This window comes from Eurosta solidaginis, chromosome X, assembly GCF_040869045.1.
Source record: "Eurosta solidaginis isolate ZX-2024a chromosome X, ASM4086904v1, whole genome shotgun sequence".
NCBI lineage: Eukaryota > Metazoa > Arthropoda > Insecta > Diptera > Tephritidae > Eurosta > Eurosta solidaginis.
The window spans coordinates 26184049-26210952 of NC_090324.1; the positions used below are offsets into that span (position 1 = coordinate 26184049).

A 26904-nucleotide genomic window follows, 5' to 3' on the forward strand; every position below is an offset into this window, starting at 1 on the left:
TATTTATCTAATTTACTTTTTTATTTTATTTCAGGAGTAAATATGTCTTTAAAAATTCATTTTCTTCTCTCCCATTTAAATTTTTTCCCGCAAAATCTTGGCGACGAAAGTGACGAGCATGGCGAAAGGTGTCGATTATCGTTCTCGACACTGATGATGGCACAACGCCGAAACCGGGTTTTCTCGAAACCAAATTTGACAAGGGATGACGGAAAATGGTTCCAATATACATCAATAATTATAAACTTTGGACAGGGTATGACCAGTACTTTCATTAGGAGACAAATATAATTTTCCGTTGTATAAATATTTTCTACAAGTTCGACACACGCATTGTCTGCTTAGTACACTAAATTTAACATTTTCATCACTTATTCGAACTAAATTTGTGTACAATGTATTATGGCTCTTTTTCTGAAAAGTGTTACAGCAGTGATTTGGATTCGGCATTTTGTTCACCAATATTATCCCAGAAATGTTTTCTACATAAGCCGTTCTTTAAAATGTTTGCCAGCAAAGTTCAGAAAATGTTTAATATTCAATTGTTTAAAGAAAATTTATTGCAAACCAACAACAAAAACAATTTCTGCATACAAAAATAATTTTACTCTGTACTTGAATGTTTTTTAAATCTATATCTAAATAAAATAATTTAAAAACATTTTAAGTTTAACGATTTTATTGAAAACAATATTTACATTAAGTAATAATAATACGAAAAAATAGAAAATAATTAGGTAAGTCCTAGGTACTAGTCGTCACAATCCTCATAAATCTAGGGCGTTGATTAGAAAAATAAATAAAAGCGTTGGGCGCGTGAAATTTCTAAAAACGATAGGCGTAGCATAACCTAATTAAGGTTCAGTTGGTCGGTCTTATGCACATATGAAAATATCATTTATAAAGATGTAAGCGGTTTGTTTTGAAATACATATGTATATTGTATCACCTGCATTATAATTCTTCTATGGTTTGCTATTTTTATTGTGGTAATTTCTTTTTTTTTGTTTTTCAGCTTCGATTTGGGAAGATCGGACACCACATGTCGTCCAAAGAATAAATGTACAGGTTTTGTTTGGTCGTCGAGCGGATAGAGTAATTGTATTTCTATATGGATTTATCGAGAAGGTCTGCGAAGGATGAGTGAAATCTTTCTGCCTTAAGGTAACGCATTATTTGAGCCATGTGGATAGAGTAATTGTACTTCCATATTGATTTATCGAGAAGGTCTAGGAAGGATGAGTGAACCTATTCTGCCTTCAGGCAACGCATTATTTCAGCCAAGAAGACGGGAACGATAAGTGACTTGTACAGAATGATTTTCGTTTGCCGCGAGAGGACTTTACTTTTCAATTGCCTACCTAGTCCAAAGTAGCATTTATTGTCAAGAATGATTCTTTGCTGGATTTCAGAGCTAATGTTGTTGCTAGTGTTGATGCTGGTTCCCAAATAAACGAAGGCTCTTACTATTTCGAAATTATGGCTGCCAACAGTAACGTTGCCAAGGCGCATATGCACTGACTCTTTGCTCGATGACAGCAGGTGCTTTGTTTTGTCCTCATTCACCATCGATCCCATCTTTACCGCTTCTTTTTCCAGTTTGGAGTAAGCAGAACTAACGGCGCATGTGTTTCAGCCGATGATATCATTGTCATCAGTGTATTCAACATCAACATACCAGATGACATACTACTCAGTCAGTATACCAGTTGACATACTAGTCAATATTTGCATCAGCGTCCTACTAGTTAATATACTAGAATTAGTCGGGTTGAAAAATTACTTGAATAAATTAGCTCAAATTCATTTTATTCATCATATGTCATATATATAAAAAGTATGTATATATATACATATCTATATCACTTTAAAATTTATCACTTCAATACGTAATGCTTTGGAATAGATTTTAATAAAAATATATATACGTATACAAAAATTAAAAAGTATAGTTCAAATTTGCTAAAGTAGTTCAAATTCATTTTTGATTAATTTAATTTAATTATAAAAGTATTAATGTATAGATATAACTTCAAAATATATAAAAATAGGTACTAATGTAAATAAAATTACTTGTATATAATAACTAAAAAATAATAGTTCAAAATTTTCTAACTAAATTCAAATTCATTTCAAAAATAACCTACATCTTAGGAACTAATGTAAATTAAAATTACTTATATATAAGAACTAAAAAGTTATAATTCAAAATTTACTAAATAAACTAATAAACTAAACTCAAATTCATTCCAAAAATTAACCTTCAAGGTTTCATTATTCTTATGTAACTAAATAGCTACAACTTTTTTTGGTTTAGTTGGGAAAGTTGCAGTTGAAGTTCAGAATTTTAAATTGAAGTTCATAAAATTATAATTGGAGTTAAGAAAGTTACAATTGTAGCTCAAAATATATAATTGTAGTTAAAAAAATTTCAATTGCAGCTCAGAATATTTAAATTGAAAAATTTTTTGGATATCAATTGTAATTTTCTGAATTTCAATTGCAAATTCTGAACTTAAATTGTTATTTTCTGAACTCCAATTGAACATTCTGAACTTCATTTGTAATTTTCTGAACTTCAATTGCAACTTTCTGAACTAAACCTGAAAAAGGTGTAGTGAAACAGTTTACTCCAGCCTTTCTGGCAATGGTTTTACTGCCTTCGTCATGCCGCCTTTTTTTTTGGAAAACCCGCTTCTTATGCAACTGCATTGCTTTTCGTAGTTGTTTTTCCGGTTCATCATCAGGGAAAAAAAATTAGAAGTCAGACTTATAATAGATTCTGCGAAATAATAATATATTAAGATAATATTAATAAAACTTTGCGTGTTCTTTAAGGCCCTTCTTCCCATGCGTGCCGTCAACATTGTAGTCCATTATGACTGCACTGCTGAGGACTTTGTGAAGGTTTTTCTTCACCGAATTTTGTGGTAAATTCCTAAGTGTTGAAATCTGTGAAAATAATTATTAAAATATACCAACTATGATACAAAATCATTCCAATCACAACATAGCTTTAACTCCATTCACAAAGTCCATAACCAAATTTTTAACATATCTTGTAATTGTTGGTTTGCGACTTTATTAATTGAGCTAACGATAAGTAATTAAGAAAAATTTAAAGCAAATATTTACTGTCCAGAAGGAAGTATGACGAAGAAAAACAGCAAAAGACTATGGAAACAAGTTTTTGAAATTTTTGTCGTGGGTCCGTATTTTGTTCTACAATGACGTAACCGATTTTACACCAGCGATAAATATGAATCTGTCATACTATTTGTGAAAATGATAAAACAGTATGGATTTAATAAGTAGACGTTGGCATTAGTTTACGTATGTCTTTAATCCGATTCACCAATTACTATCGAGATTTTAAAAATGTTGCACTTTTAATTTTTTATTTAAAAAGTAAAATTAAGTAGTAAGGCTGTCTAAGATCGGGTGTAATCAAATTCCATATTCTCAGCCAAGAGCTCTTATCGTACAGACAATTAGTTTAAGTTTTTTCAAATTAAATAAATTTAATACTTGGTGCGACTTCCTACGACGAGGTTTAGGCCGAACTTTTCTTTCAATTTGTATTGACCTTTTTTTAGTTTTTCTTAAAATTGGCGAGACGCGAACTACAGGGCTTACGGCGATTATGAACGTCATCTGCCAGGCAGATGAATTTTCACTGAGAAGCTTTTCATGCAAAAATACACTCTTAGTGTTTGCCAAATCACTGCCGATAAATACTTCAACAACAGTTCCCCAAACCTAATTGATTATTTATAATTTTCACTGTTGGAAAAAATACTAACAAACCAAGTCCGATTTTCAGGAAAAACCTTTTCATTTATCTTAAACAAATCCTCTGCACACGACAGAGAAAATAAGATCTGACTGAGCATGCTGCAGCATCTTGTTGAACCAACTTGCTCATAACCACTTTGTGTCTGCGAGTGCAGTCATCACTGCAGTATTCTGAGAAAAATTAAGGCTAAAGAAAAGTTTAAAAGTTGAATTTAAGTAAATGTAATTTATAGAAAATATTTAACACTCTTGCACAAAATGGTCTCTTTCAGGTTTCCGACTGATTCTGGAAGTAAAAACAACACAAACTATTGGGCCAATTGCAAGCAAACAGGTAAAAAAAATAAAAAAAAAAAAACTTTTTTAAAAATAAGCTTTTATTATTTTGGTTAATAAAATTAACTAAAAAGTAAACAATAAATTGACTCTAAAGAAATATAACACTTTATAAGTTCATTGTAAGCTTAAACGATAATTAGGCTTTTTCGTCTGCGACAAAAAATTCTATATCGTACATAAATATATATTTTTAACATTAAAACTTTACACCTAAATTATTAAATCTTACAGTTTATATCAAAGTCCAAATTGTTCTAATAAAAAACGTGTTAAATTTTGATGGTATAATTTAGAACATTTAGGATCTCATTTTCTTGCTATCGCAATGTAACACGCTTTTATTAGAACAATTAGGACTGTGATATAAACTGTAAGCTTTAATAATTTAGGTGTAAGGTTTTAATGTTAAAAATATATAATTATGTACGATATAGAATTTTTTTGTCGCAGACGAAAAAGCCTAATTATCGTTTAAGCTTACAATGAACTTATAAAGTGTTATATTTCTTTAGAGTCAATTTATTGTTTACTTTTTAGTTAATTTTATTAACCAAAATAACAAAAGCTTATTTTTAAAAAAGTTTTTTTTTTCTTTAATTTTATTTTTTACTTTTTAGTTCGTTTTATTAACAAGTAATAGAAGCTTGTTCTTAGAAAAGCCTTTTTCTTAAATTTAATTTAAATATGATTTTTTTTTTTAATTTTTAGTAGAGTAAAATATTGTTTAAATTAGTTACCTAAACTTTACTTAGTTATTTGTAACGTTTCTCGTTCTATCCATTTCTTTTAATGCATCAACATTAGAGGGTTTCTTCGAAGTCAACTTTGAACAGTCAAGTTCTTCGATTCGAATACCTGCTAAAGACCTAACTCGGCTTTTGACAGAGAGCACATATAAAATTGTGTCAAACAGTGTTAACTAACTTAAAATCATATTTTATTGTGACTTGGCCCATGTGGCGTTCAGTTTACAACTACTCATTGCAGATCTCTGCTCTGTGTGTTAAATCTGTTTTAAAATAATAGCCGTATTTTTTTTTTTACACGTAAACGTCTATACGCTTATAATTTATATGGACTGCTAAGCGCCAAACTTTAAATATACCTCTGAAGTTGCTGCGCATAAAATGTGTACTAATAAATTCCAATACGCAGTATACGCAGATGTAACTGAAATATGTGTTTTTGTTTCACCCCCTACACTAATTCTATGTATTCTATGTGTGTCCACAATTCATCGCAACTGATTTAGCTATATGTTGTACACAGGCATACAACAGAGGGTCGTGTCTCCGCTTTTCGGTACACGCTATAGCTGTAACTAGTTGTTTAACCACTGCCGCTAGATGGGTCTCCTAAGCATTATGTAAGCGAGGATAGGCGTTTTTTTTCACGAGCAAACGTAAACCTATACGCGTGTATAAAAAAACACGGCTAATATTCCAACTTTCGCTTAGCTAAAATTCCATCGCCAAAAATCTGTAAAACAAAATCAAGTGCGCAGAAAAGTATGAAACACTTACCGATAAGAGCCTAACCGCGTTAGCGTTCGCTGTATCACAGAATTTTTACACTTTGAAAATGACGGCTGTTGTTTGCAAGGTTGCATTCCTTTGAGTGTTCGTTTTCACCATCTGGATTAACAAAGTCATGAGCCTGGGCATTCGCGCAATTTTAGTGATGTAAATTGCATGGCGTCAGCGCCAATGCGGTGCCAGCTCAATGGTAGCTCATTGACGCAATGAGTCCAAGCGAATTTTTGACGCTACTTAGTAGTGAGTGCGTAGTACATTTCACTTGCGCTATTGAGTGAAACGACTTTTGTGTGTCAGGCACGAGTTTGGTGTTATTGGCGCTACTGGCAATGATGACACTGAGCTGTTGACGATAGCGCTGGTAGTTCAGATTTTGAATCAGAGAAAGAATTGATGACCCTTGTAAATTATTATGGCTTTGGCCGTGTAAATTATTATGGTGTATTTGTATATTTTAGATTTAATGCACAATTAATATGTGTGTGTTTGAGCGGCCAAATAATAACAGTAGTATTGCTAAAGTGCTGATTAGTTGACGGAATGTCGCTAATTTCCTAGCGATGATCAGCAGATTGTCAATATTTCGTTCAACGGATGCGCGAAATTGCCACATCTGTTCAAATTTTCCAAGATTTTCCATTCTTGATTTAACTTAAGCTGTTATGCCAATATTTTTCAGCCAGCTTTTTTCAAATAGGTAATTTTTCCAAAAGCAAAATAAATTACAGAAAAGATTACAGAGTTAAACAGCCTTAAAAATTCAGCTATGTTGGTTATACACAGAAATACAATAGAGGGTTGTGTCCCCGCTTTTGGCAAGCGTTGAGATTCACCACGCGTGACACGCGTGATTCACCACGTCCAAATATCACAATCCACGGATAGGTACCGGCGGGTTTGTATGGGACTTAGGCTGTTATGCCAAAGTAAATACAAATCTTTACCGATAACTGTGTTATCGATTAATTTATCGAATTCTAACAAATTAATATTGCATTGTCATCAGAGTTATACATGTGTGCAAGATTTCAGCTCAATCGGACACCGGGAAGTGTATCAAATTTAACTTGCAAGATTCCATTACAGACAACAAAAGTGAAACTAAATAAAAGCTTATAATAAATTGCAATAACTTTTGAGTTAAAATTGAAATTCTTGATCTTCTATTGTAATTTTCTGAACTTGACTGGAAAAAGTGTAGACTTATAACAAACATTTTTTTATTATCCGGAATCGTAAATGGAATATGCAGCCAAATCATCAAAATTTCAACAACCACAAAATTTTAAACTCTTTTACTGATATCTCATCTTAGAGTTTTGTAACTTTCCAATATATGCTGTTTTTTATTGAAAATAACTATATTGATCTGATTTGGATTAATATTGTATGGGAGATGTCACGACCCTCATTTCCATACACCCCACTTCTTACCACTTTTCTTCACTGATATAATATTGAAGTTGGGCATCTGCTTGTCAAGTATCATTGCCCCGGTATTGTTGGTATACATATCAGATGCCACGCTCCATACATACAAGAATTACCCCCTATACACTGAATCACTTTTTCTTAAAAATTGGTGTATATTTCATTTAAATCGGCCGTGCGGTGAAAATTTTCGTGTGGCTTATTTATATGGTAAAAGTCTAGTTGATGGATTGACTGCTAATACGCGTCCAAAAATATCGAGAGAGGTGTCAAACGAGGCGTCTTGACTTCAGTATTAATAATTCGAAAGCGGAAAAGAAAAATTTTAACTCGTTCAAAAGATATTAACGTAAAGTCGAAAAATTACCCACGGGTTCCTCCGAAATTTTGTGAACAGCTTTCTGTGTTGAGGGCCTTCGGTCACGATTATAAAAAATTACCCTGGCCGGTCCACCAATGGGGAGGGATCAAAAAAATGAGAAGAAAATCCCTTTGAGCACACTCTTTTCTCAGTGCATAACAACCATTGCCAAATTCAACTGCAAATATCCCCGGACAGAGATACAATTTTGCTTTTTCGCCTTCGGAATATTGTTGTCGAGGTCTTTTGACACCTCTCCCGATATTCTAAACGCTTGTTAGCAGTCGACCCCTCAACTAGACCATAACCAGGACTTTTAAATTGCCTCTAGTTAAAGAGCAAGGTTAGCAAACGTAAAAGGGTAATATACTGGCAACATTTAGGCGTGTCTAATCAGCTAACACATGTTGTAAAGTAAAAACCTGTTGCACAATATTTTACCTATTTTATTATAGTCAAGCGATGTGTGTAAATCCCTTAAAGTGTGTGGTTAAGCGAAAGTTGACGATTTATAAGATAAATCTTTCACTTCTTCTCAAAATGTAAACAATTTGTTTCAAAAATTTTTCGATATGACAGGAGAGTACCTAGTTAGAGAACGCATAGTACCGATGGTACTATCGAAATTGCATTAATTTAACTCTTGGACTAAAATTATAGGCCCGACACATAAGATTTTGTATGCATCATAGTAAGCTGACGGATGAGTTAATTTATACTCGAATTGCGCGGGGGAGCGACAAATAGCCTAAAACTGTGACTAACATGCTCATTAAATAACTTACCTTGCTAATTTGTTATCTTTGCATCCAGCCCCTTGCAACCTGCACACTCTGCAACTTGTAACTTTTTATCTAAAAAAGAATACTTGAGTTGATGATATTGTCACGGATATTAGCATCACTAATCTATACCATCACTAAGGCGATGCTAAGCGATATTTACGTTAATAATCAAATCAAGTATACACATATATAAGGCAGCCCAGGGAGATGTCACACACAGATGCATTTACTTATACGCCTATGTGCGCGCGAGAGACTGTAAACTACAAACATTCACATCAATAATTCAATCTTTATGTATCTACATAAATGAATAAATAATTGCGTCTACACATATGTACCATGTACGAATACGAGCAGCGGAGAGTCAATGCGCAAACACATGCATATAGCTGAGAAGTTTGAGAGCTTATGGACAATGCTAGTAAGTTCTGGAAATCGAAGAGCCTAGAAGTATGCAGCGTAAACTGTAAAAGCGGGGCAGGCGAGTAAGAAGTAATTCAGTTTGAGTTGACCTATCAATCAGTTTGCTTAAGCACGCGATCTGGCGGCCAATAGTAGAGTTTTATTTGAGTTATTAATCAGTTTGGTTATTAAGCCAGCGAGTAGAAAAGTATAAGTGTTATTGTGAAGTACTTTAATAAAGGCCATTTTTCCATCATTCAATATTGGAGTTATTTATTCAACAGTTTAGTGATTCGAACTTAGCAGAGGATTGCAAATAAGAGGATTTGCAGCAAAATCGCTACAATATCTTATTCATATGTATATGTGATGAAACTTACAAGAGGCTGATGCTACGTTCTCGACGTTGCTGAAGGATACGCGGTTTATTTCTTTTGGCATGATTGTTATATTTATTGTCAAAATTTACGGTATGTTAATTTAGTTAATAAGTAGGGAAATTAATATTTTGCTGCATATGATTTCGAACCACCAAACAAAATAAAGTATTAATTTCCCTAATGTGTTCAATTTAAATTGAGTTTAAAAGTGCCATGTAACAATGGCAGCAATAATATTATATCGACATGAGGGAGACCTACTAGTTTACATTCTATTTCTTCAATAGGGTATTGGTTTTCCTCGTCTATGAGTGAGAAGTCGCCCACGAAAATACGAAGAGACATGGTGTCAATTGGTTCTAAAAAGAAACTTCTCAAATTTGCAAACTCTTTCCCTATTATAAAACGCCTGTCTTCTGAAAACCCTGTAATTTCTATTGGTTTGAATGGTTTAATAAGGCAGAAGCTATCTTGCTTTTTAGAAGAAAAGAAGAAATCCTGTAAAAAATAACACAAACCTCTGCCCCTTAAAGTTTTAAAGCCCTGATGCTTTTCCTTTGCTATCAACGTTTCATGACTGACTCGATTTATTATTTGTGGAAGAATTTGAATTGGCTTTTTGACATACTTTTTTAATGTTTGTAAATAATTTTCGAAATCGTAGCTGAAAAACTTGATAACAGACCAATTGATTCAACACTCTCCGTTAGATGTAGCAAATAATGAACGTTATGAGTAACACTGGAATTCCCGAATATAGTTGAGAAATTTTCAACAAATAAAGATTTTTTGCAATTCCCGAATTATCTAAATATGTTTTGGGACAAAGAAGTATCCTATACGCACAGAATAGAAGCAAAAATTGATAATGTAAGTCACCATGAACATTGTCTTTAAGAATAAAGACCCCTGTATATAACAGAAATTGGCGAAACTCAGTTGCCTTCCAATTTGAGATTTCATCGAACGATGTGGGCTTACGGGCGAATTCCTTCGTTATGAAAGGTGCTAGAGAGACTAAAAATTGTGACATATGTTTCTTTTTAAGCTTTTCAACTTTTATATTTATATCGTCTTGTATAATTCTTTTTAAAAAGTTTCGCATTATCCCCAAATCCAACAAATGCATACTATCAATAGCTACTTGGCTTATCATTTTTACACCAATTTTTTCTAGTGGAGTCTTAGAATTCCTAAATTTTGGTTCATGGTGTGTTTTGTATCTTCTGGTTAAAAAGTTATGTTCAGTTACCAAATTTCCAGACACAGAAGAATATACCATTACATGGTTTACCTTTACCCCGATTTGCGTACACTTGCTGCAACCATAAGAAGCTCAATGATAAGGTGTACCACGAACAAACGCTTTCGCGGGAGCATCACATACAATTGACCTTATCAGAACTTTAAACAATTTGCCACCTAGTTCAATGCGATTTTCCAAGATATTCTCCATTTCCGTAAAAAAGGGATTTAGAAATTCCGAAACATCGCTTGGCTTTTTATTTTCAACATATATACCGACGGGAAAACACAAACTGAACTAAAATCAACTAGCCGCACCAATATTGGCCACAATTGAATGCGAGAGCTTCTGAATAATGGCAGCCCATCAATGTTGATATCTATATAAACAGTGTCAATTTCTTTAAATATGTATGCAATTTTCTCCAATTGCTTGCTCAAACCAACATGGCAATAGAGTCCTGGTGGAATGGATTTAGTAACTGCGATTTCTCTTCTTTTGGCATAGAGTGTTTCGGTGCTTCTTGGTAGATCTAGATTTTCTTCTTGTGAAATATTAAGAAGGCTCTCAAATGCTCTACGTGATGGTCTAAAGGTAGTAAACCATTCCAGGATTTTTTCCTTAAAGGAACGCTGCAGTTTGCCTATAACTGAATTTCCACTATCTACATCAATAGCTCCATCAGAACAATCACTTTTCTCACATTCATACTTAGTAGGTAAACTCCCTATACCGCCAACTCCACTTATGCTACTACCACATTCTTCCACAGAGGATATTGATGGCCCTGCTTCATCAATACTAGAAACTGGTCTAACCAAAGTCGCAGCATACATTTTCCTTTGCTTCTTGAAAAGTCTTCTCATATTACGTTTGCTACTCATTGTTACAAGCAATTTTCAACTCACCAAAATCGCAAAACACCACAAAATTTATATTTTTAATTTTATTTTTTATCTTGTATTATTTTTATAAGGTACGAGAAAAATTTTTCAACTTTTCCGTACACGCTTGATAATTTCGAATGTATACTGGAAAAATTAGATGTGTATACGCAAGCCGTTTATCGATTAGTGCGATCGCCACTGATAGATCGAAAAAATGTAGTCGGCTGATGTGATCGTCCGTGCTCGTGTTATGTTTTTCTTAAAACAGCTGTTATTATATTACAACTATGACATACTTTTTATGGAATAGCCACAATATTTTGTTTTCCAAATAATATATAAAGCTTTACATGTAAAACCACCAATGCGGTAACGACAGATAGCAAATCGATGATATGTAGGTTGAATACAGCAGCAAAGGCACAAAGCAAAGCAACGCGTGCAAAAAATTTACATGGATCGCCAGCGTTGATTTTGAACTATGAAACGTCTTGCTGCTTTAATATAAGCACAGATTTAGCTGCACTACACTACGCGGCAAAATATTCTTTGCATGTATTCTTATGGGCAAAGTCCAAAAAGTGTAGCGCCGTTGCCGCTACATGTCGCGCATGTAAGTCCGCCTTTACTTTTGTTGACGACATATTTGTACGCTTTTCACTATTCAACTTGAATCCATGCATAAAAATTACAATCGCCTTTTAAATGAAATTTCTATACAAATTCTTGAACATCAAATTTTTTTCACTGAACTGGAACTGATTTACACACAGACGTATTCTTAAAATTTTTAACAGTATACTTTTACGGGAACCCAAAACTTAATGGTTCTGAATAATATAAGGCAGCGCGTAAGATTTAGAAATGCTTACTTATATCGCAGAAATAAACTAGCCAGATTGCGCATTCAAAAGTTCAAAATTGCTTCGTTCTGCGCATCTACGTCACAGTTGCCTACTTAAGCGAATGAAAGAGAAAAAACAAGAGCTAAAGGAAAATGACGTAATAATTGCCCATAAAAAACAGCTGAACTAATGTTTACATGCGCAATGCGGCACCTTCTATAATTCCATCATGCTTATATCGCTATATCAAAATCGATAGTTTCGTTTATCGACCATCTTTTGTCATCGTTGACATTTACATATACAGACCAATTCTAAATATTCTCGCGGAATTTTGTTCTCGCGGATTTTTTTATTCCCGCGGAAAAATTCCTCCAATTCTGTTCTCCTAGGGAGAACAATAATTGGGGAACAGGAATTTCGAATTTTCGAAGTCAGCTGTTTTGTCAATTGAAATTTCGTTGCACATTTCTTATTTTGTTTAAAAGATTGAAAAGTTGAATTATTGTTGCAAATTTGTTGGAAATTAAGAAATAAAATATAAACAATGCACAGTATTAATTGCATTTCATGTGGTATTCACTGAAATTAGTAATGAATTGGTTCCACAGCAACATCAACAGCGGAACATAAGAAGAAGACGGCCGCATAACACAAATCTGCCGGAGTTGCCTGCTTTCGTTCAGCAAAGCAATTTTCTGGCGGCCAAGTTAAGTTGAATTCCTACTTCTTCATATGTGAAAATCTATTTAAGCCTTATTAAAAAATCCTTGCACAATTTCTGGATGGCTGCATCAAATATGTATACCAAGAGCTCTACCGTTGCTTATGATATACTTTTCGACTTAAAATAAATATTGTGGTTGTTGTTGTTGTTGTATTAACAGTGAGAATATTGGGGTAGAATGTAAATACATATTTTAGCACAAGTTTGTACAAATAAGTGTTCTTTCTTAAAAGAACCAATTTCCTTTTAACTATTTTGATGCATTCCCTTTAATTTAACTAGTGAAAAAACTCATATGAAATGGTAGAGAAATCTCCCTCTCCCTCACATTCATAATACCTACTTTTCTCCCATAACCGGTTTCCGCTTTTTCGAACATTGTTCAGAATAGGAGGAAAGGGAGAAGTGAAAAAACTCACAAGGAATTTTTATTTAGAATACGAGGAATGGGAGAAGGGAAAAAACTCGCACGGAATTTTCGTTTAGAATTGGGCTGATAGTATGTAAAGAAAAAATAGCCAATCTTCAACAGGCGAGAAAATAGCCAATCTTCAACGAATTGAATTACAAAATCTAAAATTGAGTAATACCAATTCAATTTATAAAAAGGAAACTGACGATCTTACGCAACAACTAAATAAATCTAGAGCTTAAATTTTGTAATGAAAAGTTAAAGCTAATCGAAGAACAAGAAACACTTATACGCGAGCTCAAAGGCAAAGCTGCACAATTCGAAGAGTATTTCAAAAGTCAAAGTAGCTCATCGGAATATAGTTCAGCTACACCAAAACAGGCATCACCAAAGCAACAGGCTGCCAATGATGCTGATAACAGTAATGGGCAAGAAAATAAGCACTTGCACACAACTGAAATAAAGCAAATTGAAGCGCGTGTACGCGATGAAATTTTCAAGTTATTTGCCATCGAAATTAAACGTTTGCAAATAAAACTTAATCAAACTGAAGAGAAAAATATTTTTTTACAAGTCCCACAATAGCAACAAACCGAAGTGGAGCTATTAAAGCAAGCTATCCTAGCTGAACGTGAACATATCGCAGAAGTACTAAACAAAAAAGATGCTGAAGCGCGTGCGATGATTGAAACTGCCATATTGCATAAATGTCGTGATGAACTATTAGCAAAAAATCAACATGCTGTTCAACTATCTAAAGAACTAGAAGAACGGCAAACGCAAATCGAAGCCGAGCGTCAGTCGATGAAAGCTGTATTGATGCAATGGGAGGAGCAAAGTAAACATGTCGATGCTATAGAGAGTGAATGGAAAGATAAGGTACAAACTTTGGAACGAGCTCACCGAAAGGCGTTGACAGCATGGCAAAAGAAATACAATTCAGCAAAACATACAGCAGCGAATTATAAGCGTTACGCCGAAGATAAAGAAGCACATATGTTGCGAGAATACGATCGACTTAAAACATAATATGATGCTTCACTGACAAAGATCGAAACTCGTATGAAGGATACCCTGGAAAAACGGAATCGTGAGATGAGGGAAACTAAAGCTGCAATAGAGAAACGTCATGAGTTAGGTTATGACAAGGAAAATAGAAAATGAAATTAAGAGCTTCATTCTGTATTTCGAACGATAGTTCAAACGATTGATTCGCCTCCAAACGATTGCTTGTAGCAATGGTATTTTTCGAACTTTACGTTTCTTACTTTATATCAAACAGGAAGGCGAAAGCAACTGTCAAATGATATGTTACCATCGTTTACAATAGTGCAAATATATTGGCGATTCGTCTCTGAGGCTAAACAAACGTTCCTTTTGTATAAAGAATGGGGCCATAAATAATTTTTTTAGACAGTGGATACGAAGCGCATTTATCGTACATTTATTTTAGTGATATTAGTTTATAGTCTTGCTATTATCATAATGTTCAAATAAATTGTTTTTTATAAAAAGCTGAAATTAACGGGTAAATTTTTATGATCTTGAAATTTAATGGTATGTTCATCTTATACATTTTTAAATTTTAATGAGTTATAGACGCCTTTCATAATAATTTGTTTACATTGATATGTTATATTAATCTATTGCATCGAGCAAATAAAATAAACAATACATAAAAAATAAAATAAATAACATACATTTCGATAGACACAAACCCTTTGACTTTATCTTCGGATTTGCGTTCCAAAACAAGTATTTTGATACCTCTCCAAAATTTTAGGACGTATATTAAGGGTGCCTTGCGGCCTTATAGTAATACCTTTGCATGCAGATTACAATTAAATTGATGTATATTGAACTAGAGAGATATTAAATTAGATAATCAATCATTTTGTAAACTAATTTATCTATTGAGGGGCCACGGACTTTTGCCATTATTATGCAGCTGTCGGCATAAGAAATGATAGTAACTCCTTTATAGTTCTCCTTGATTTTGAAGTTTCGTTCCTAAACTTTGCCGACTTTGGCCGGCCACTCAAAAAGCTTGCACGCAATCTACTCAGCCAACGGAACGAAATAACCCTTCGCGAATTTGTGATCGATCAGCGGAGACGGCGGAACATATCCTCCTGATATGTGACGCAATCTCAAGCCAAGAGAACTGTTAGGGTTCATCCTTGGATGAGGTGGTGTGAAGGAGGTCGCAGCGCAATCAATAAATTTTCTATACATGTAATGGAGAAGGAACGAACCACTTGTTGTTGTGTAGCAGTGTTTCGCCATATCCAATACGTGCGACCAATCACAAGTTGTCATCAATGTCATTTAACGAGAGTCCAAGGGAACTTGCTGTTTCAACATGGGTGGACCATAATGAGTCCCGTTGGTTCCACATTACAATTAAGTAGATGGTTGGTGTCAAGTTGGGACGCATTGTAAGCAGGACATACATTTTGTATTTCGGGGTTGGTTCTGAATAAGTAAGAGTTTAACTTGTTACATTATCCAGGTCGAAGTTGAGCTGGAGTGACGCGCGTTTTCCTATGAATAGCGCGTTCCTCCTCTGCTAGTTCTGAGTACTTTTCTTCGAGTACCGGATTTGCCGGGCAACTCCTGGCATAGAGGTCCGACGCCTGTTTGTGGATATCACCCAGGAACTGCTTGTGCTTTTTGGCATCATAAAACTGTGTTTTCAGGTGCCGTATTTCCTCATAATGCTTACGGATATGACCTCTTATGGCCACTGGGCGGTGTAGTCTCATTAATCAGATGTTTGTTTGGATGCCCAGTTTGTGGGTATTTAAGAGAAACTGTTTGACATTTTATTTCTCTCCCTAATGGGGAGTACTCTCGACTCATAATGTAGATGGTGTTCTGGCGACATAAGAAGACAGCCCGTAGCGGTTCTGAGGGCAGAATTTTGGAAGGCCTATATTTTCTTCAAGTGAGTAACCTTTACTTAACCTTGGCGACCATATCGGGGACGCATATCATGCCGGCCAATTGCTTTGTAAGTGAAAAAGCGTTTCTTTATCTTTACCCCAAGAATTGCCGGCAAGAGATTTGAGGATTTTATTACGGCTGTTATGGTTTTGAGTACAATTGCGGTTGCATGTAGAACCTGATCGAACGTCATTCCCAAGATTTTAGGGTATAAGACAGTCAGTAGCGTAGTGCCATCGACGTGGATATTCACAATGGTCGATATTTGGGACGTCTATGTTGTAAAGAAGGTCGTGGAGGATTAAGTTGGTGATAATGCCAGGTTTCGCGAGGCGAAAAAACTGGAGAGATCAGTGAGGTAGCTTATTCTGTTGCACAGCTCATGTTGTTGTTGTTGTTGTAGCGATAAGATTGCTCCCCGAAGGCTTTGGGGAGTGTTATCGATGTAATGGTCCTTTGTCGGATACATATCCGGTACGCTCCGGTACCACAGCACCATTAAGGTGCTAGCCGTACCATTTCGGGAACGATTTATGTGGCCACATTAAACCTTCAGGTCATTCCCTCCCTCCCCACCCCCAAGTTCCATGAGGGGCTTGGGTTTGCCAGAGTCTCGTCTGTTAGTGAACCAGGATTCGCCGCGGATAGGTGAGGTTGACAATTGGGTTTGGAGAAGCCATATGTTGCGCTGGCAACCTGAAGGGTTGCGCTACACAGCCCCTTGAATCTGGTATTTTAGTCGCCTCTTACGACAGGCAACCTACCGCGGGAGTATTCTGACCCCCTAACCCGCTAATCGATCTGTGCGCCTGGACCTGTGGCCATTATTTTGCAGCCATCGGCGCAGGAATCGATATTGACTCCTTTTGGTGGTGATATGAAGAAGTTAATCAAAAGTGGCACCCCTTGTATAATAATTCTCTGGTTTGATGTTACTATCCTGAATTGCACCGATGCTTGCCGATCAGACTTGGGGGAAGGGGAGACCCGTCTAGGTCTTCCATTAAAGTGCCGTGGTTGACCGTACCAAAAGCTTTTGAGCGAGCCAGTCGTGGTTGACAGGCCAGGCAGCACCAGCACCGTCCTATGATGAGTGTTAATGGAGTTCAGTAGTGATATGCACTTTACGGAAGTCTGTATAACCGAAGAATTTTGTTTAAATGAGTTACTGACTAAAGGATAATATCGGTAGATACTGGTTGGGTTTATCCTTGCCATTCTCCGCTATTTTGGAATGGCAAGTGCTTTTAACGATAAGTAGAAAAAATGTGCTTTTTTTTAACTACTCATACCCTAACTAGTATGAATCACACCACAAAATTTTAGTCAATGAACTACTCAAAAGCTGATTAGTATACTGTCAATATTAAAGTCGATCTAAAAGCTACCAAAATTAAAGTGATTGGGTAAGAATCTTGTTTATATGGCAGTAACTGTTTTATACCTGCTTACAGAAGACGATAATTGCATATATGTATATAGGTAATCAAGTTTGTTTCCGTTTGTGTGGTTTCATTGGTTATCTCTATATTTGCGTTTCTTATATTCCGCCATTGAGTGATGAATGTGTCTACAAATCTAATCTTAACAACATTCTCTCAATTCGTCGAGACATTGACAGCAATCAATTCAGTGTTCTTGGCGATTTTAATTTGAGTTCCCTTAATTGGAAATATCTTGATAACAATTCTTACTTAAGTGCTGTAAATATTACAAGTCCTATTGAATCTTATGTCATAGATAACTTTTTAAGTATTGGCTTAACTCAAATTAATGATTCATTTAACAACCTGCATCGCTTTCTTGATTTTAATTTTATAAGCAACGAATTAAATTGTGTTATCGCAGTCTGCGATTTGTATATAGCCTGTTAATTTGCATCATATCCCGATCTTAATGGAAGTTGAATTTTTAGAATATTTCAAATTGTCCCTCTCCATGACCAACCCGTCATTTAATTTTGATCGTTGCAATTTTAAAGCCTTTGAGTTGAACAATATTGATTGGGATTCCGCGTTTAAAAATAATGAAGTTGCAATCTGTTTTAGTATCTTTTAGAGCTCTCTGGCAGCTTTGTGTAATAAATATATCCCTACTATAAAGTAGAGCTTTTATTAGTTTATATCCCTTCTATAAAGTAGAGATTTCTCGCAAGTGTAATAAATATATCCCTACTACAAAGTAGAGCTTTTATTAGTTTATATAAAAAAAAATTAAAATAAATGTAAGGCGCGATAACCTCCGAAGAGATCTAAGGCCGAGCTTCTCTTCCAATTTGCGTCGTGCACTTCTTGATTTTCCCTACCAATTGGCCGGACGGGACCTAACTGTTTTATGCCGACTCCGAACGGCATCTGCAAGGCAGATGAGTTTTCACTGAGAGCTTTTCATGGCAGAAATTCACTCGGAGCGCTTGCCAGTCACTGCCGAAGGGCGACCCCGCTTAGACAAATTTTCTTCTAATTGAAAAACCTTATTTCAAAAATTTTGATGTTGCTTTGCCCGGAATTTGAACCCAGGGCATACGGTGTGATAGGCGTAGCACGCTACCATCACACCACGGTGGCCGCCGGTTTATATCCCTTCTATAAAGTAGAGATTTCTCGCAAGTCTCGCCTACTCCCGAGCTTCTCGAATCTCGAACTTCGCGAGCTTCTCGACATTCAATTTAATCGATTCATTGGCTGTTTTATATAGAGCTTACGATTTCTTCTGGAGCACAAGCGAAAATGTCCACAAAACCACAAGTAAACAAGTAAGGAAGGCTAAGTTCGGGTGTAACCGAACATTGCATACTCAGTTGAGAGCTATGGTGACAACATAAGGGAAAATAACCATGTAGGAAAATGAACCGAGTGTAACCCTGGAATGTGTTTGTATGACATGTGTATCAAATGAATTTAAAGAGTATTTTATGAGGGAGTGGGCCATAGTTCTATAGGTGGACGGCATTTAGGGATATCGCCATAAAGGTGGATCAGGCTTGACTCTAGAATTTGTTTGTACGATATGGGTATCAAATGAAAGGTGTTAATGAGTATTTTAAAAGGGAGTGATCCTTAGTTCTATAGGTGGGCGCCGTTTCGAAATATCGCCATAAAGGTGGACCAGGGGTGACCCTAGAATGCGTTTGTACAATATGGGTATCAAACGAAAGGTGTTAATGAGTATTTCAAAAGGGCGTGGGGTTTAGTTCCATAGGTGGACGCCTTTTCGAGATATCGCCATAAAGGTGGACCAGGGGTGACTCTATAATGTGTTTGTACGATATGGGTATCAAATTAAAGGTATTAATGAGGGATTTAAAAGGGAGTGGTGGTAGTTGTATAGGTGGTCGCCTTTTCGAGATATCGGCATAAAGGTGGAACAGGGGTGACTCTAGAATGCGTTTGTGCAATATTGGTGTCAAACGAAAGGTGTTAATGAGTATTTTAAAAGGGCGTGGGGCTTAGTTCTATAGGTGGACGCCTTTTCGAGATATCGCCATAAAGGTGGACCATTGGTGACTGTAGAATGTGTTTGTACGATATGGGTATCAAATTAAAGGTATTAATGAGTGATTTAAAAGGGAGTGGTGGTATTTGTATAGGTGGTCGCCTTTTCGAGTTATCGGCATAAAGGTGGACCAGGGATGACTCTAGAATTTGTTTGTACGATATGGGTATCAAATGAAATGAGTATGCTAATGAGTATTTTAAAAGGGGGTGATCCTTAGTTCCATAGGTGGACGCCGTTTCGAGATATCGCCATAAAGGTTGACCAGGGGTGACTCTAGACTTTGTTTGTATGATATGGGTATCAAATGAAAGGGGTAATGATAATTTTAAAAGGTAGTGGGCCATAGTTCTATAGGTGGACGCCTTTTCGATATATCGCCATAAAGGTGGACCAGGGGTGACTCTAGAATGTGTTTGTACGATATGGGTATCAAATTAAAAGTATTAATGAGGCTTTTAAAAGGGAGTGGTGGTAGTTGTATATGTGAAGGCGTTTTCCAGATATTGACCAAAATGTAGACCAGGGTGACCCAGAATATCATCTGTTGGATACCGCTAATTTATTTATATATATAATACCACGAACAGTATTCCTGCCAAAATTTCAAGGGTTTTTTATTTCGCCCTGCAGAACTTTTTCATTTCATTCAACTTAATATGGTAGGTGTCACACCCATTTTACAAAGTTTTGTTATAAAGTTATATTTTGCGTCAATAAACCAATCCAAATACCATGTTTCATCCCTTTTTTCGTATTTGGTATAGAATTATGGCATTTTTTTCATTTTTGGTAATTTTCGATATCGAAAAAGTGGGCGTGGTTATATTCGGATTTCGGCCATTTTTTATACCAATACAAAGTGAGTTCAGATAAGTACGTGAACTGAGTTTTTTAAAGATATATCGATTTGTGCTCAAGTTATCGTGTTAACGGCCGAGCGGAAGGACAGACGGTCGACTGTGTATAAAAACTGGGCGAGGCTTCAACCGATTTCGCCCTTTTTCACAGGAATAAGTTATGGTCCCAGAAACTAAGCCCCTACCAAATTTCACAAGGATTAGTAAATTTTGGTTCGACTTATGGCATTAAAAGTATCCTAAACAAATTAAATGAAAAAGGGCGGAGCCACGCCCATTTTGAAATTTTGTTTTATTTTTGCATTTGGTTGCACCATATCATTACTGGAGTTGAATGTTGACATAATTTACTTATATACTGTAAAGATATTAAATTTTTTGTTAAAATTTGACTTTAAAAAAGTTTTTTTTAAGTGGGCGTGGTCGTTCTCCGATTTTGATAATTTTTATTAAGCATTCATATAGTAATAGGAGTAACGTTCCTGCCAAATTTCATGATGATATCTTCAACGACTGCCAAATTACAGCTTGCAAAATTTTAAATTACCTTCTTTTAAAAGTGGGCGGTGCCGCGCCCATTGTCTAAAATCGTACTGATTTTCCATTCTGCGTCATAAGTTCAGCTCACCTACCAAGTTTCATCGCTTTATCCGTCTTTGGTAATGAATTATCGCACTTTTTCGGTTTTTCGAAATTTTCGATATCGAAAAAGTGGGCGTGGTTATAGTCCGATATTGTTCATTTGAAATAGCGATCTGAGATGAGTGCTCAGGAACCTACATACCAAATTTCATCAAGATACCTCCACATTTACTCAAGTTATCGTGTTAACGGACGGGCGGACGAACGGACGGACGGACATGGCTCTATCAAATTTTTGTTTCGATCCTGATGATTTTGATATATGGAAGTCTATATCTATTTCGATTCCTTTATACCTGTACAACCAACCGTTATTCAATCAAAGTTAATATACTCTGTGAGCTCTGCTCAACTGTGTATAAAAACACTGAAATGTATAGAATAGTGCCAATGTAGCGGCTGAATTGAAAGTCGAGAAGCTCGCGAGTATTACGAGTATAATAATAGCTGAAAGATATGAGGCTATCCTGAAAAGACAAAGAGTAAATATCAAAGGGATATATGTTTGGTGTTTGAACATGTTAGTATTCTGAGATGCTTTAAATATTTGTGTTATAAGCATAAGTCAAGCGAATGCACCATTAAAAGAGCATGTGGTAAATGCGCAGGTAATCATGATACGAATAAATGTAGCTCTGAAGTTGTTAAATGTGTAAATTGTAGCGAAATAGTACAGGAAAAAGTAATTGACGTTGATGTGAACCATTCTGAACTGAAATGGTTCGAAAGTTTCACATAGAGCCGTAAACTAAGAACTGTAGTTGGTTCGTCATTACCTGAAGATAAGAACATTACGATTGGACTGGCACAAGGATCTGTATTAGCAACCATAGTGCCAATGTAGCGACTGAATTTAAAGTTGAGAAGCTTCCGAGTATTACGAGTATAATAATAGCTGAAACATATGAGGCTATCCTGAAAAGACAAAGAGTAAATATCGATGGGATATATGTTTCGTGTTTGAACATGTTAGTGTTCTGAGATGCTTTAAATGTTTGGGTTATAAGCATAAGTCAAGCGAATGCACCATTTAAAGAGCATGTGGTAAATGTGCAGGTAATCATGATACGAATGAATGTAGCTCTGAAGTTGTTAAATGTGTAAATTGTTGCGAAATAATACAGAAAAAAGTAATTGACGTTGATGTGAACTATTCTGAACTGAAATGGTTCGAAAGTTTCACAAAGAGTCGTAAACTAAGAACTGTAGTTGGTTCGTCATTATAGTGTTAACTACTTTGTACTCTTTACTTTAATTTTTAAAATAATTTTAATTGAGTTTTCGTGTTAACTTAAAATTTTGAATAACTTCAAAAAAAGAAAATTCTAATTAGTTTGAAAATATCTAAACTCAAAAATAAACAAAAATAAATTTTATATTACAAACAAAACTAAAAGTTTTTTAAAATATCAACTTGAATGTTGATATATTGGCGATCCTACCAACGATCCTGCGCAAATATTTTATTTCATTAATGACTGTAATGATTACGAAAATTTCCATTCGCTAATTTTTAATTAAAATGCATTTATTATCTGAATCTATATCTGTCCGTGCTTGTATATATAATACCTCGTGCTTGTGATAAATGATTTTTGAACAAAAAATTTCGCAATTTTAAAGTAACTACTCCGTCATATTTACAACGACTTAAATAGTTGTGCGAAACAGACTAACCGTTTGTATCAGTTTGTTTACTTAAAATCCAATTTGGAAATACATTCGGCATCAACAAAAAACAAAAATTATTTGAGAATCAACACTTGAAAACAGAAACAAAAAATTATGAATTTAGTGATTATAATACGAAGCTATAATTAACTTTAAAAGTATTTCGTTTTGAAAGTGCCTAAAACATTTACTATTGTGAAAATAAGTGAAAGTCCATAGACATTCGTAGATGTGACTGTGTTGAAACACCCGAAAACGGAAACCAAATTTTAGCAGATTTGATGAACAAAATAGTTTAACCAATTGTTAAAACTTTTAAGGAAACAATAAAAAAATTAAAAAGTAAAATCATAGTACCAAAATTGTAAATCGCACATCGATAAAAAAAAAATGAAACTTAAATATACTTCAATTAATAAACAATATTTTGTGCAAACTGCATATAACAGTCGCTGTAAATTCTATTTACGAAACAAAAAATAAGTGCGGACAATCAAATAAAAACATAAAGTACTTATAGCAGAAATTTACTAGTAGACATGCTATAAATTTTATGCAACATAAATAAAAATAAAATTTTTCTACGAATCGTTAATTAATAAAGAACTCTAAAAAACAACATACTACGCTTAAAACAATGGTTAAGTTTTCCACTTCACTACAACAAGAACTATTACAACAATTGTACGCAAAATACACACAAGAACGGATTTAAAGTATAAGACATCACGATGAAAATGATGAGATTTATAAAGAAAACAACAAAGCCATTGCATAAACAGCAACAGCAATGAATTTAATTGTTATCACGTCCAAAAACGCCATTTATTCCCTCAAAATCTCTACAATCATCAATCAAATACTTATTAATTTTAATATTTTTTTACTAATTTAATTTTATGTAAGTATAATTTTTATTTTAATATCATATTACAAATTTTCCAATTATAATTTAAATTAAAATTTTAAACCTTTTAAACTTTCAAATTTATTTTAAGATTATTTTTATATTTTAACAATTTTAATATAAATTATTTAAATTTACTTATTTTTTATATAAAATTAAATATTTTATTTAAATTTTTAACTCCCTTTCCAAAAAATTCTTAAATATTTTCTTATTTTCAAATTTTTCATTTAAATTTCTTTTCATATGGTTCTACGTTCACCAAATACGAACCCGTAAGTTTACAAATTAGGAAAATCAAAACAACAATTATACAAATAACACAATGACTCACAATACAACTCAAAATTCTAACATTAATACAACACAAAACATCATCTCTAATATAACACAAGATACTTCAAGACAAGATAACTTTACAAATTTTTCTTCTACTAAATCTATTAAATTACCACAATTTTGGCAAGATTCTCCTGATGCCTGGTTTTTACTTGTTGAAGGACAATTTGAAATTAATAATATCAATGATGATAATTTAAAATTTCAAAATATTCTAATTACTCTTCAACGAGATACTATATCTAAAATTTTAGATGTTATTAACCCTCCTCCCCTTTTTAATAAATATGATACAATCAAAAAAATTCTATGTGAAAGATTTTCTCTTAGCGAAGAAAAACGATTAGAACAATTATTTTCAAAAACTGAACTTGGTGATCGTTCACCATCTGAATTATTCAGATTTATGAAATCACTTATAGGTTCTGCCTCCATAGTTAGCCAAGAATTACTCTTTAAATTGTGGATTCGTAAATTACCACAAGAAATACAAATTCATTTGACTTCCAATAATAATCAAAACAGAGATGAAATTATTATTTTAGCTGACAAACTTTTTGATTTAATCAATAAACCTCATTCTTCCAAATCTCCTGTAGTCTCAAGTATAAATAATAATATTTTAGAACAATGCGTTAAAAATTTAACTGAATTAACTACGGCTATTTATCAAAATTTAAATAAAATTTCGAATGATATTAATCAATTACAAATCCGTTCAAGATCTAAAGATAGAAATAGATCTAAATCTCGAAATTTTTCAGGATCAAGAAATTTTTCAAACAATCGTAATTTTAATTCACAAACAACTATTTGTTGGTGTCACAAAAAATTTAAGAATAACGCTCTCAAATGTATACCCCCATGCAATTTTAATCAAAATCATAATTCAAATTACGAACAAAATTTAAACTGAAACGATCCATTATGACGGTGACGGATAATGGAACTATTTTTAAACCTACTCGTCGCCTATTCATATTTGATAAATTCAATAAACTTAATTTTCTTATCGATACCGGCGCAGTTGTATCAGTTATTCCTTTTTCTAAATTTAAAATTTATAAAAGAAATTCGGATCTTACTTTGACCGCAGCAAACGGTTCTTCAATTGAAACTTTCGGTACAAAACTACTTAAAATTGATTTAGGTTTAAGAAGAGATTTTGAATTTCCATTCATTATTGCGAACATTGATACACCCATTTTAGGAGCAAACTTTTTAGAAAAATTCGGAATTATTGTCAATATTAAAAATAAAGAAATAATGGATTCTACCACAAAAATTAAAGTTGCTGGATCTTCTGGATTTTCTGATATTTTCTCACTCAAAATTCCTATTATCGAAAATAAGTTTTCAAAATTACTTAATGAATTTCCGTCTATTACCTGTGAACCAGATTATACTAAAAAAGTTAAACACCATACGGTTCACAGGATAGAAACAAAAGGTATTTTACCATTTTCGAAACCCAGACGTCTTGATCCAATCAAACTTAAAATTGCTAAAGCTGAATTTGAATTTTTAGTTAAAACGGGTATATGCAGACCCTCAAATTCTCCTATTGCATCTCCACTTCATCTCGTTCCTAAAAAAGAACCAACTGATTGGAGACCTTGCGGAGACTATCGAAGACTTAATTTTATTACTACACCAGATCGGTATCCTTTACCACATATTCACGATTTAACAATTGATTTAAAAAACAAACAATTTTTTTCCAAAATTGATCTTGTGCGTGCTTACCACCAAATTCCAATGGCAGAAGAAGACATTCATAAAACTGCAATAACTACCCCTTTTGGAATGTTTGAATTCGTAAGAATGCCTTTCGGTTTACGAAACAGTGCTCAAACTTTCCAACGCTTTATTAATGAAGTATTTTCTGATTTCGATTTTGTACTTACATACATTGATGACATTCTTATTGCCAGTGATAATGAAGATCAACATATAAATCATTTAAAATCAGTTTTCAAAAGACTTGAAGAATATAATTTAAATATCAAACCTTCAAAATGTACTCTCGGTGTAAATAAATTAAATTTTTTAAGTTACGAAATTTCAGGCGAAGGTATTAAACCATCTTTAGATAGAATTAAAATCATAACAAATTTTGAAAAACCAATTTCTATAAATAAATTACAAAAATTTTTAGGTATGATAAATTACTATCACAGATATATTAAAATGTTAGCAACAGAACTTAGTCCTCTGCATGAAATGTTAACACATGCAATTAAAAACAAACTTAAACAATTAAATTGGACAAATGAAACCACAACAGCTTTCGAAAATGTTAAAAAACTTTTTGCCAAAAATACTTTACTTACACATTTCGACAAAAATGGTATTTTATCATTAGCAGTAGATGCATCAAATGTTGCTATTGGAGCAGTTCTTCAACAAACTAGCAATAATATACTAGAACCCTTAGCTTATTTTTCAAGAAAATTAACTACAACAGAAACTAAATATTCAACATTTGATCGTGAACTTTTGGCTATTTATAATTCAATTAAACATTTTAAACATTTTCTTGAAGGTAGAACTTTTACTATTTATACTGATCATAAACCTTTAATTCATGTTCTAAATTCTAAAGTAGATAGATCTCCTCGTCAACTACGTCACCTTGAATATATTGCTCAATTTACAAATGATATTCAATATATACGTGGAAAAGACAACATAGTTGCCGACACACTTTCCCGTATTCCAGAAATAAATGCAATTTCAACTCAAGATATAAATTTAGAAACTTTATATAAAGAACAACAAACTGATACATTTTTACAAAAAACCATTTCTGATCAAAATTCTAAAAATAATTTAAAGGAAATTCATATTCCAGTTATTAATTTAAATATATGGTGTGATGTTTCTCTACAACCTT

The 26904-nt window shown here is 33.9% G+C and overlaps 1 protein-coding gene across 1 annotated transcript in view; it reads right to left on the reverse strand.

Moving 5' to 3' along the window:
• The window catches only part of Syt7 (Synaptotagmin 7), a 1421749-nt gene that overhangs the window by 1188381 nt on the left and 206464 nt on the right, over positions 1-26904 (reverse strand). The window lies entirely within an intron of this gene.